Consider the following 13,043-nt stretch of genomic DNA (forward strand, 5'->3'; position numbering starts at 1 on the left):
TTCCCAGACCACTGCACACATCACTTCTCAACAGTGATGCGTACACGAAAAATCTACAAAAACGTAACATTTGGAACATTTGAAGGACAATATTGGGACTTAACTACTTTTGTATGAATCAAAACATTTGCTGTATTTGACGTATTAAGCTAGTACCATTATTCATAATAGTTATTTTTAATGATATCCATAACTACTTTTGATTATTTCATGAAACTGAATTATAAAAACAGACACAAAGGTAAGTGGTTAAACAGTTTTTTAAGCAAGAACAGGAAAGCTTGACACATATGTATTACTTTGAAGTTCTTCACCATAGAGATAAAATGTGGCATTTGCTTTTGTTTCCAGAGAAATTAAGAATCACATTTTTCAGCATTGTTTTAACTTTTTTGAAACATTCATCATAACTAAAAGCACAAAAAGGTACTATGTTTTTACAAAAGGTATGTTTCCTTTTACAAACATGTGTCAAAAACATTGTCATGCAAGCAAGAGAAGTACACATCAGCTCCATCAGTCACAGTGACCAATGTCTTGATCATAGTGCACAGGCAAGCCTTTTACACATTTGATTATTATGTTCTTGTTCTTGAGTTTTTTACCATTGTAAGAACAGTTGGTAGGAGGGGTTGTCATTTGATCCCATTCACAGACAACAATGTCAAAACGTTTAAGACTTTTGGTCAGGTTACCAGGAAAAGGCTCTCCCTGATCCAAACAGATGGCTTTCACAGATTCAGCATCGGATAGGACAAAGGTATTGATATTCTTACAGCGTTTTGGTTTGATACCATTGATTTGTCTACCTTGCATTACTTTATTACACTCACAAGGACACATTTCTTTATTGATATGCTGATTTTTGAATTTCTGATAACGGTTTGGGGGTTTTTTATCCAGAGAGAGCACGGTGGCCGAGAGCAGCACCAGCAGCAAACAGACAACATGGATCCTCATTGTTCCCTGAAGAAGAAAAGCCAGGAGAAATACAACATTTAGGGAAATGGTGGTAACTGGTTGCTTGGCTTTATGCATTGCATCACTACTTTTGGTCCAGATTAAAACTGAAATAAGTAAACCTGTGTTTACAAACAATACTGAGTCTCTACTAAAGTAAAAGTTGCACCAACAAAACAATAAACAACCACAACAGGAAACACAAGCTCTGTGTGAATACTTACTGAGACTTCGATACTGAAGAGTTTGTGAAAATAGAGGAATACTTTTCACAAGTAGGAAAGTGATGACTTCCTTTTCTTCTTTACTAGATCTTTCCGCAACAAAACAGAATCATAAATGCTATGTATTTGTATTGCAACTTACTTAACTTAATAAATAAAACCATAAAAAAAGGATAACAAAAAGTGTATTTACCTGTATCGCAGACACTGCTCAGAGACAAGGAAATATCTTGAAACGATTGACTCTTTTATAGGTAGTGTTTCCTTAGTGTGTGAATACCCCTCCCCGATTAACCACATTAACCTATGTCACAGACCAGACCCAGCCTGTCTGCATACACTCATGCTGAGCATCCTTACACCCACACCACTACCTGTTAATGCAAGTTTGAACTCCCCTCCCCTCATGCTTCATCTATCAGCATTTAAATATAGATGAATTATGATTATGACATTTGTTGTATCTTAGGTTCTGCAAGTGGTGAAACTGTTTCTTAAAAGTGAATAAGTAAATCCACGTTTGATAATGTTTTTGTTGAGCTCCATTGTAAGAACATTTGGAAGGACTAGTTTAGTTTTTTCCCGTTTACAGGCAACAAAGTAAAGCGCTGGCGGAATTTGATCAGGTTACCAGTATTTAAAGTGGACCTATCATGCTATATTTGAATAATATAGTGTAGGACCATACCTATATAAGGCATATTTATACTTTTTATTTTTCAAAATACCAAACAGATCATGCATTTTAGCCATTCCTCATTTCGCTCAATTTAACACTGTCTTTTCATTGGCTGATTCTGTGAGAACAGCACCATCTACAGGCCTGGCATATGTACTACAGCGTCTCCAGCGCTTTCGAACGGCAATGTCCGTGGCTGTCTCCTCCTGATTGGTGGAGTTGGCCCAATAGCCGTAGCGCCACTTCTGTGACGTCATAGAAGTGTTCAAATCTGGATCAGTCTGTATCAGATCCGTTGCAGCCCCTTTTTTAGAGATTTGGGTATGGAGGAAAATAGAGAGGGTTGTGTTTTCTGACTCTTGGCGAGAACACCTGGGACACATATTCATGTATCAAAGATGTACAAAAGTGCATTTTGCATGATAGGTCACCTTTAAATAATAATTGACACTATACTGTATAGAATTATATAAAAGTACATGTCTTAAACCTGCATTAACACTCCCACTGTCTGTTTTTAAATCGCTTCTTAAAACCCACCTCTTCTCCTTAGCGTATTGACATCTTTTTGATTGCTTCTTTTATTGCTTTTAAATTGTCTATTGTTTTTACTTGTACTTGTTTTATGGTGTGTGAGCTGTGCTGTGTGATTTTTTTTGTATGTTTTGTTTGTTTATTTGACTGTACAGCACTTTGGTCTGGAGGTTTTAAAGTGTGAAATGCCCAACTGTCCACCACAACCCTTTTGTTATAAAAATGTAAACATATTGTTGTATGCATTGGATCAAGCAACCAAGTGTTTCTCTGGTAAAGATAATCCCCTCTGGACCTGCTGCTCCATTATACAACAGGGACTAACAGTGGCTGAGCTCGAGACAGAGAGCCAGAAATGCAGATTAGAAGTGACAGGAATAATAATGCAGAGGTAAATAGAGGGTGAATGAGAGGGAAGCAAGCATGCTTATTAAATGTGTTCCACCAACTCAGAGCAGACAAAGTTTCCGGCTCATGTATAAAGCATTTAAATTGATAATGCATAAACAATTCTACTTTGTGGCAGGCTGAAACATGTATATACCCATATATATTCAATAGTAATGATTATACATTGCTCTACACACGCATCACAGCAATATATACAGCACCTATATACAGTACCTGATGTCAGTGCTGACCCTGAATGGAGAAATCACAGCCTTGATGTGGAGAAGGAGCCAGCTGCTCAGGAGGAGAGCGTCTGTTTTCTCTCAGAGGCAGAAACACAGCCGCACTTCCTTCCATACGGCACACAAGCCAAATAAACATAAGCACTAATTATATTGTGTATAGAAACCTGCTTCTTACTCTGTTCTCAGAGGATCATTACTTCTGCTATAGTGACAGCATAGTGTCACAAACATTTTTTCCCTCAGTTTAATAATAGGATTTATTCTCAAGACTATATTCATTGTAAGAATGAGGTTTTCCCAATTATTTTATTCTAGACTGATGATACAGATAAATAGTGTTCCAGCATTAGTGGTTTTAATGTCATGTATTGGTGAAATTTAAATGTCTAAGTTTTTGAGTGATTTGCTCATGTTGATTCGGAATTATAATTATTTGCGGAGTCTTCCATTTTGAAGTCTGATTTTAAACTTAAAGAAAAATGACACTACTATGCACTTTTTTCATAATTGTCAGTTCAATAAATAATCATATAATAATATAATAATACACTATATGCCTGCCGTCTGAGGCACTATGTCGCTAGAGAGGATGTTTTATTATCCGTGCTCGGTAAAAGTACATTTTAGTCGCTCTTGTGGGTGCATTCATATGTGCAGCCGAACTGACAAATTAAAACAAATGGCAACGTGTATTTTAAAGTAACAAGGATGTTTCATTTCCACTGGACACACAACACAGAGCCGTGCACAGAACCAAAGGTGTGCAGGCTGAATAGGAGGAGAAAGTGTGACATACAACCGTATTTATCTGAACCTGCAGCAATGATGAATGGCTGGCTGTTGTTGTGCTTTGCATACTTCCTCTTGGCATGAGTTCTGCAGCCTCTCCATTTTGAAAAGTATGAGATTTTATTTGCCCTGCTGTGATGGATATGGATTTTCTCTGTCGACTCAGATACCCATCAAACCCATGTTTCTGAACAGTTCACAGAAATCGCCAATATTTCCTTAAGCCTATATAGAACAAGGTGTGCACTTCAAAAGCAGTAGTTGACATTTTGGAAAGAACACTTTCTCGCTTCCTCACTGAGAGTTAGATGATATCAAATGTTCATCTCTTAAATATAAAGCCACAGCTGGAGATGGTTCATTTATCTCAGCATGAAGACTGGAAACAGATAGCCTGGCTCTGTACAAAGGTTAAAAAAATCAGCAGGCAAGGAACAAGACATAACATGAACTTTAGCGGTGAGCAAATTTTTTTTTTTTGTGATTTTGTGCTTACAGTGTTTATGCTTGGCCAAGCTTACCTTGGTTAAGTTATGACAGTGTTGAATCTTCTCATCTTACCCTCCCTAAAAAAGTGAGGAAGCACATTTCTGAAAAGGTCTTTAATTAGTGTCACAGTGGCGGGACTGCAGGAGTAAGATGTTATTTGCATTTGTTTCATTACACTCCCACTTTAAGCTACCTGTCCAGAACTGAACAACAGACAGAATGATTGAGCAACTACTTAGGGATTAGAAATATATCAATACTGTATAAATATGAGACCAGATAACATCTTAGAATTTGGATATTGTAATTTGACTGCTTTCACGGGAGGATTTCGAACCCTAAGTACTAACAGTACTTAACATTTATAAAAATAAAACTGTTCTGTTTTGAGCTGGATCCAAGTGGCAAGTTTGTTAATGATCATATTTATATCTTTAATATATTTAATAGGTATTTGCCATTAATATAAGTAATTAGGTTTGAACACAATTTCAGTTCTTTGAAACCAAACTCTAATTGGGTTTGTCAGCATGCAGTCATAATGAAGGGCATCAAGTGTTCACACCCTTGGAGGCTTTTATCCCAATTGTATGTGAATAGCATTTTAAAACAGCTGTTGGCTCAGCACATGAGCATTTTTCTTTTTTCCTGCGTTCCCATGTCCTTGGTGCCTTTTACCACAACCAGAAACGTGGCATTATGGTAATTAACTTTCTCTATTTGCACACCACTTAGCAGACTGAGGCTCCTCGCCAGAAAGGCTTAGTGAAGGCATACATTATTACTGTGTACGCACTTTAGACTTAAAGCATAATAACTAGAATCCTCAACAGCCTAAAGTGCCAAATAGCAGCAGAAGAAGGTTTATCAACTAGGCTGAAAAAACAAATAATGCACACATGAACCACCAATTCATGGGTTCTGTCACTTTCAATTTGTGCACAATTGTGCCATGGCGTTTCAGGTGGAGGAAAATAGAGTAGCACACGTGGATTTGGTGCAACATTTACCATGCCTTCCTCCACTTTTCTTTTCATTCATCATCTTAGGTGGCTGTGCCCGTTGAACCGAACACATTGCCTTGAAAAACACTTCAGATGGTGCAAGCTTTTTCTCTGATGATGTGGACATGAATCACTTTGTCGCTGCATCATAGAAGATAGTATTGATTTTACTTTAAATTGTTTCTGTTTTATGGTTCGGGAGACATTTTATTGATTCCTGGAAATAAAAAAAAATGTGTCTGTTTTTTGACAGTGATTATGTAATTTGTCCGAAGACCCTTGTGAATTTGAATGTTGAATGTCCGTTATAGTCCTTTCTCTTTCGGGGTGCTGTGTTGACACATGGCCAGCTCTTAAGAACATGAAATTCTGGGGCAGGGCTGAAATTAGCATATCTGTCTCGGTGGCTACCTCCATCTGCTATAGAAAAGAGGAGATGTATTAATTAAGAACTCCTTGACAGCATCATTAATAAGGTTTCTGAGACGCTCTTTATTGTTGGCTTTCACAAGTGCCATCATTTAACTGCATTTTTAAACAGTGACTTTTGTTTGTGTTAAAATGCAGATATGAAGAGTTCCAGCTATTGTATACTGAATCAAACTAAATCCTTTTACTTTTTATATAGTTTGTGTTTTACAATGTTCTCTTTCGCCTAAAGCGGCACTGACAGGCTGTTTTAGAGCGGACTAAACTTTTTTGGAAAATGTTTCTCTGGAGACAATTGTCTTCTGCTATCGTTCTGTATCCTGTATCTGTAATGGGAGCCCTACAGCTGTATGTTTTCTGTGCTCTGCTTTAAAAGTTGCTGAGTCTCTCCAACAGCTCCTCTGGCTCTCTGCTTTCCCCGACACACAACTGAGTTTCATAAAGCGACAATTACATAACATACAGCTCTGGAAAAAAATGAAGAAACCACTCCAAATTGTTCCTGAATCTCAATCTCTACATGTATGGCAGCCATTCTATTCCAGTGCCTGTTGAGTTCTAACAGGGAGACATTTTGTCAGTAGTTTATAGAATAAAATACACACATTTTCATTTTACTTAAACACATGACTTTAAATAGTCAAACCAGAGAAACTGATAATGCTGCTGATTTTGTTCAGAGCTGTATACAAAATTCACTGTGTTATGATATTAAAATAGTTGCATTTAGCAGCTGGATACTTACTTTTAAAGTGTCCCATTTTTCATTTTAATGATCAATGGAGACAAAAGGTCTGAGTCGGTGACAGAGTGACTCGCAGTAGCCAGCTGTAATTGTGTTTGCCTCCCAGCTTTAACTCGCATCATAAATTATCCACCGCACAGTGCTGATGAAAGGGGTTAGAGGCCAAAAGTAGGAGGTCTAAACACTGACATTGGCAAAGGAAGCAGGCTGTTTCTTAGAATCTGTGTGTTGACTTGTTCCCAACATATTGAATGTGAATGCATATTTCATGACGGAGCTTTAGAAGTGAGGGAGAGGGAAAAGTGATGAGTCAAAAGAGAACCTGTGCTTTTTGAGGGCTGTACAGAGACATCAGTGTTATCACAGAGCAAAATGTCTCTTGGATTTATGCTGTGTGATTGTGTTTGTGTGTGGGTGCATATTTTTTAATACAAAACCATTCAGTGAGGCCTGCATGTGCATGTGTGGGAGTACAGTGTGACATGAAATCCTCCTTTTCTTTTATTTCAGTAGTCTGACACAATTGCAGCCCTTACAGCTGTACCTGGTCAACAACATGTGTCCTGAAGTGCTTAATAAGAAGGTTTGGCGATCCTCTTTACATTGCTGCAGGGCTGAAGGAGTGGAGAGGTAATAGGATTCAGACAGAGGTGTCTTTGGAATTTCTGGAGGAGCTGCAGCCTGTCAGATAATGAGAGGAAACTGCCAGAGTCCCCTGCATAATGATTCATCGTTAATGCTGACGTTATCACATAAGGGAGAGGCTGTGGTGACAGGAAGGTCACGCTGGTCTATTTACGTACATTAACTGTGACCATGCATTTGGAGAGGGAAATCTTTGGAGTGCATCAATGTTGCTTCAAGATGAACAGCTCTACGTAATGGACGCTTAATTACCTCCTGTCACACGCAGGTCCCACAGCTGCTTTTATTCTATCAATACATCAATGCATTGCTTCACAGACCACACATTCACAGCCCCCTGTTAACCTGGAGACGAGGACGTTATCATGTACATGTTTGGTCTACTTAATAAATGACCTTATGCTTATGTCAGCAAACAGAATACTAATTGACGACCAGCCAAGCAAGGCTCAGTATCAGTAGCCCCTGGATATGGTCAATTGATGTTGTGCTCTGTGGGGGACATGACTAATACAAATACAATTTGCAAAAACATTCGCATTATATAAAGACAAAATTGACAGGTGAAATATATGAACGTATACAAAAAATGGTTTTAAGATTCTAAAGTGTGTGTGTGTGTGTGTGTGTGTGTGTGTGTGTGTGTGTGTGTGTGTGTGTGTGTGTGTGTGTGTGTGTGTGTGTGTGTGTGTGTGTGTGTGTGTGTGTGTGTGTGTGTGTGTGTGTGTGTGTGTGTGTGTGTGTGTGTGTGTGTGTGTGTGTGTGTGTGTGTGTGTCTGGCGCGCAGGAGGAGGAGAGTGGGGGGCTGTCACAGCTCAGAGGAGTTTTGACTGGCAGAGGTTGGGTAATTTACGCCAGTTTGAATGGGCTTTGCCAGCAGTCTGATGGCCATTGGGTTGAAACCTTGTGAAAGCGCTTTTTGCTCTGATGCACTCTGGTTGGCAGTGTGTTTTTTTTGTTGTGTTTTTGTTGTTGCTTTTTCATAAAAGTTTTAACTAGATCATATTAAAAGTTGAGAAGACGGTGGGTAGACCTTCTCCTCATTTTCAACTAGTTTCCCATACTTAAAGGTGGGGTAGGTAATTTTGGAGAAACCAGCTCGAGTGCGCTAGAATTTGAAAATACACAACCGGAAAAAATCCGCCACTTCCTTACAGAGCCCCTCCTCCAACACACACGAACGCGCACATGACCAATGAGGGCACGAGATAAGTTTGTGCACAGATGGAAGCATGGGCGTAGGAAGCATCCTGAATGTGGGGGGGACATTTTTAACGGGGGGTTTGGGGATCCCCCCACGAAAAAAAATAAAATAGATCTCCTTTATTCTGGTGCATTTTAACAGGTGCTTTGACTTTTATGTGGCTATACTAGCATGAGGAAAATGATGGGTACATTTTGTAATTTCATCCAGTAGTAAAGAAAGGAAACATATTTGATTATTAATTCAGAGCCGTCTTTGAATCAATAAAAAGCAGTTTAAATGCACATTTTTTGTACATTTATACAACAATAAATATTTGAGAGTGCATTGAGAGATATTGTTGTGGAGAGTCATTTATATATAAATCGCAAAATACATTTGTGAATCCTTCTGTGAGCATTTATTAATATTGAGACTGATCTGACTCCATACAGATGTTAAGTTCACCTAGGAATGGTATCATTGACTTAAATGTTCAAATAAATGTTGCTCTTCCGTCTATATTGGTCACATGATGCCCCTTGACTGAAATGTTTCCTGTTCAATATCCCCACTGATTTCCTTAAAAGTCTGGGATGAGAGTCCACATCACAATTTACTCTAAACTGTCATTTCCCTTTCATCACTCACCTCAGCAATGGACCTCTCTCCACTGTCCCTGTGTTCTGCCTCTGACTCACTCTCAAGCGCCTAGATGTCAAGAGAGGTGGTGAAGTTATAATTATTTATTGAGCAGTATACTCTTTCACATTGAATCATAACAAGTCATACTGAATGTAAATACAACTGACTCTAAAGTAAGTCCCAGTCTGTGACATTGGACATTTTGAAGACTCAAAGTCCCAAGCAGTAGAATATTAGCTCAAATGTGCACAGAAAATAAATAGTTAACTGAATACTGGGATGGAAATTGCCTATAAGCACTCAATAAAACATAAACACACACAAAAAGCTTCTGAATGATAAGAAGTATAATTAAAACATAGTGCACATTAACATTTTGAGAGAGAGTACCTAAGTTAAAGAACTCAGAAAATAATCTCTTATCGAACTGAGGCTCCAGTAAAACCCACTGACTGCGTCTCTACAGTACATCATGGTGTTTACATGAGCACATAGAGATCTGGTTATTCATGTTCCCTGTTTACATGATAAATACTAGTAACCTGGCATTTTGATGCCTTTTCTCATCTAAACTATTCAGTATTGTATCTCTCTATCATGACATAAAGACGAAACTCCTCTCAAGAAGTGAGACGCTTTTGCCGCCGCCATCACTGTTAACTGATTAACTGCTACCAGCTGAAGACGTACTTTCCTCTTCTTTGAAAAAAATGTTCTTATGTCCATGTTGTCTCGGGGAGAAAACATATCAAACCAAGAGATCGTCAGCTTTGATTTTTGCTGTAATAACAATGTCCTGAACACTTGGTGTGTGTGCCTCACCTCTGCTACCGGCATCGCTTCATACAACAGATCTGAGCTGTCCACCGTGACTATGGCAACACTCCTTGAACATGCGCTCGCTATGTGAGAATCTGCCTTGGTACGTAGCAGTGAAAACATGGTACGGAGTTTCATTGATTTGGGCATTTTCTCAATAAGCAAGTGGAATGGATTTGATAGTGAAGCACTGACATAGCGCTCTACAAAGTGCGGCAAGTGCATAGACCATTCACGGACTTTCCACATGGTAGAAGTGGTGGGGTCTAAACTAATCATTTTAAAAAGTGGGGGGTACTTGTCCCACCCTCATATAATGGCTGCTACGAAGTGATGCAATTTGATCATAAAAGAAGTACTGCTTTTGTTGTTTTTGCATGATTTTGTCTTTACATGTGGTATGTGCCCACAGCATATGCGGATTAATGTTATAATACAGTATTCAATGTTCCTCATGCTGTGTTTACTTGTAGGGACTGGTTCCTCACATTAGCTCTTGTCAATCCACGCTTGAGGGAAAAGGCAAAGGGAACATTTATTCCCGATCAAGCTTGTAGCAGCTAGCTGACTGCCTGTCTCCTTTTCTCCAACGTCCTGTCTTTCTATCCAGCTGTGCACTGTGTCTTAACATCTCTCCGTCTCTGTATGTGTTTTGGAGTTGTTATCTTGTTTTAATTCAATTTATTTTGGCATCTGTATTATATTATTGGTTAATGTAACAAACCAACCTGAGTTTGGCCATCAAACAACGTTTTGTATGATATTATCCAAGTCAATTTGTTATGTTTTTTTCCCCCACGAATGTCCAGCAACACAAGTGATCAATATTCTATCACACTTATCTTCACTTTTATCTCAGATCTCACATCTGCTGTGCTTTCACCAGAATGGATGTTTGCATCTGTTAGCTAGCTAGCTAGCAAGCAATTTTGCAGTAGCAAATCATTACAGGCTGCTCAATTAAGCTGCTAAAGTTTCTTTTCGACAACAGTACAGCAGTATTTTTATTAAATTGTGCCTAAAACCCACATTTATAACAATGAATTTCTATAGTGCTGTTAACGGAGCAACTACAATTGGCGCTAGCAGCGCTACTTCCGTTACGTATCCAAGATTGCGATTTTTGAGGGTGAGAAAGTCCAGCATTCAACACTTAACTTTTTAAACATTATGAGCAGGGGTTGAATTGGGATTTGCGAGAAGTCACAGCGGAGTCCGGAGCCGAGACACACGTTCACTAACCCCTAGATTCCATCGGGTCCGTCTGCGCCGCGTTACGGCCGTGTTTTACGGCCGCGCGTTACGGCCGCGTGTTACGTAGCACTTCTCCTTTGCCGAGATATTCAATCCCACCTCACAGGTGTGGCATATCAAGATGCTGAGTAGACAGCATGATTATTGCACAGGTGCGCCTTAGGCTGGCCACAATAAAAGGCCACTCTGAAACGTGCAGTTTTGCTTTAATGTGGGGGTCTGGGGGGGCCCGAAAACCCTAGGGTTAAACCCTAACCGCTAACATGTCACCGCATTGAGGCAATTGTTTTGGATGCCTCTGGATCGGAGCGTATACAGACAGCGTGTTCCAGTTCCTGCCAATATCAGCAACCTCCGCCAAACAGCCATTGAAGAGGGAAGTGGACCAACATTCCACAGGCCCACAATCAAACAACCTGATGGCAACTCCTATGCGGAGGAGATGGGTGATGATGTCTAACATGTCATATAATGCATGTTGCTTACCCTCCAAATAAGGTTCATGCTGTGAATGAAGAAGAGAAGAACCTTTTTGTAATACCAAAATGGTTCCAGATGGCAGATGTTGCTTTTCTTTTTGGAAAGTAAATCTTCATTGCTTCGCCGGTATTGTCCTCCGCTGTGCCTCGCTAACATGTCTTTTACCGGTGTTTTGATGGTCCCTCAAACTAGCCCGGGGTGCGGGGCCTGCTGTGATCTGATCAAAGAATGAGTTGTGATTGGCTGGTTGCTGTGCCCATGCAGAGCCTGCGATGTCACTCACCCTCCCCAAGTACGCCCTGACGATGAGGCCGCGGCAAGTTTTCCTTTTGTAAGCAAGCAGGCAACACATAAGTTCGTAAACAATGAACGTGTAATATCGGCACCCGTCCTACAAAGAAAAAGAAGAAAAATAAATAATAATAGATACATTAATAAAATCGCACCGTCCCTGCGATGTGAATACTCGGCGCATCCCGCGCATATCGCGGTTTATGCGGCCATGACAGCGATACATCGTATCAGCCCCCTAAATCTCGGCGCTGGGCTCCACTCAAAATAGGATGCAAGCTATTTTATCCAGCGCAAACCGCGAGGCGTGTGCATAGCCGGGCGCAGGCACCGAAGAGTACCAGTCAAACACATTTTGCAGAACCCTAAAAATCGCGCTCCGTAGGGTCTTTTCAAGTAGGAGGAGAAAATGCCAGCGTTCTCCTCCCCGTTTACAGGCCAGCTGTGTAAAATTATGCATACTATAGATAATTATGATGATGAAATCATTTTTACCACTAAAAACATAGCAGAAGAAAATCTTGATTAATGTTGTTTATAACTGAATATTAAGCAATTTTATTAACTTTGTGCCTGTAAAAAGTAGCCCTGTCCAGGAAATATGGGCCCAAATCTAACAAAAAACTGCAAGGCCGGTACGCCAAGACGGTTCGCTTGCTGAAATGCTCCTGAAACGGCGCCCCATAAGGGTATCGACGCCCCAGAGGAGGGCCCCGTACCAAACACCGCGGCGCAGCGCGTGACGCGAGTGGCAGACCGGACGCCCGGTGGAGACTAAAGGGGTCAAGCCGAAAACTAATATCCGCGATCAGAGAGATCTGGGCTAATTTTAAAAGTAAAATTCACACATATCGACCCCTAAATATAGTCTATATTAAGAACGAGAAAATTTAGCATATATATAAGGTTTTTTTGCCGAACATGTGACAAATGGGGCGAGGGTGATGACCGTCAGAACTCGTCCCTAATGTGCCAGGACAGAGCCCCTGACAGCCCCGCCCAATTGAACAACCTGATTAGAGTGCATGCTGTCTGTGGTGATGGGTAATTACGCAAGTGACATTACCTAACGTATTGGAAGTACATAACAAATAAGATCAACTTTGAATTGTGGTTTTACATGGACGCCAAACAGCAGTCCTTCCAATAAGACCCTAACGCTTAAGCCACAGGCAGAAATGGCCCCATACATCAAGCAGGAGGTAGGAAGGAACTCGAAGGTACTGTATGCTCTCTCC

At 40.1% G+C, this 13,043-nt stretch overlaps 1 long non-coding RNA gene across 1 annotated transcript; it reads right to left on the reverse strand.

The window, feature by feature from the left end:
• Positions 1-242: 242 nt before the first annotated feature.
• LOC104949806 (uncharacterized) lies at positions 243-1,404 on the reverse strand. Its single transcript, XR_798845.1, has 3 exons — positions 1,378-1,404; positions 1,185-1,273; positions 243-966 (listed from the first exon to the last, which is right to left on the reverse strand). It is a non-coding gene; the product is annotated as an uncharacterized lncRNA (long non-coding RNA).
• Positions 1,405-13,043: the final 11,639 nt, after the last annotated feature.

Source organism: Notothenia coriiceps, unplaced genomic scaffold (assembly GCF_000735185.1).
Source record: "Notothenia coriiceps isolate Sejong01 unplaced genomic scaffold, NC01 NC01_scaffold00016821, whole genome shotgun sequence".
NCBI classification, from domain to species: Eukaryota; Metazoa; Chordata; class Actinopteri; order Perciformes; family Nototheniidae; genus Notothenia; species Notothenia coriiceps.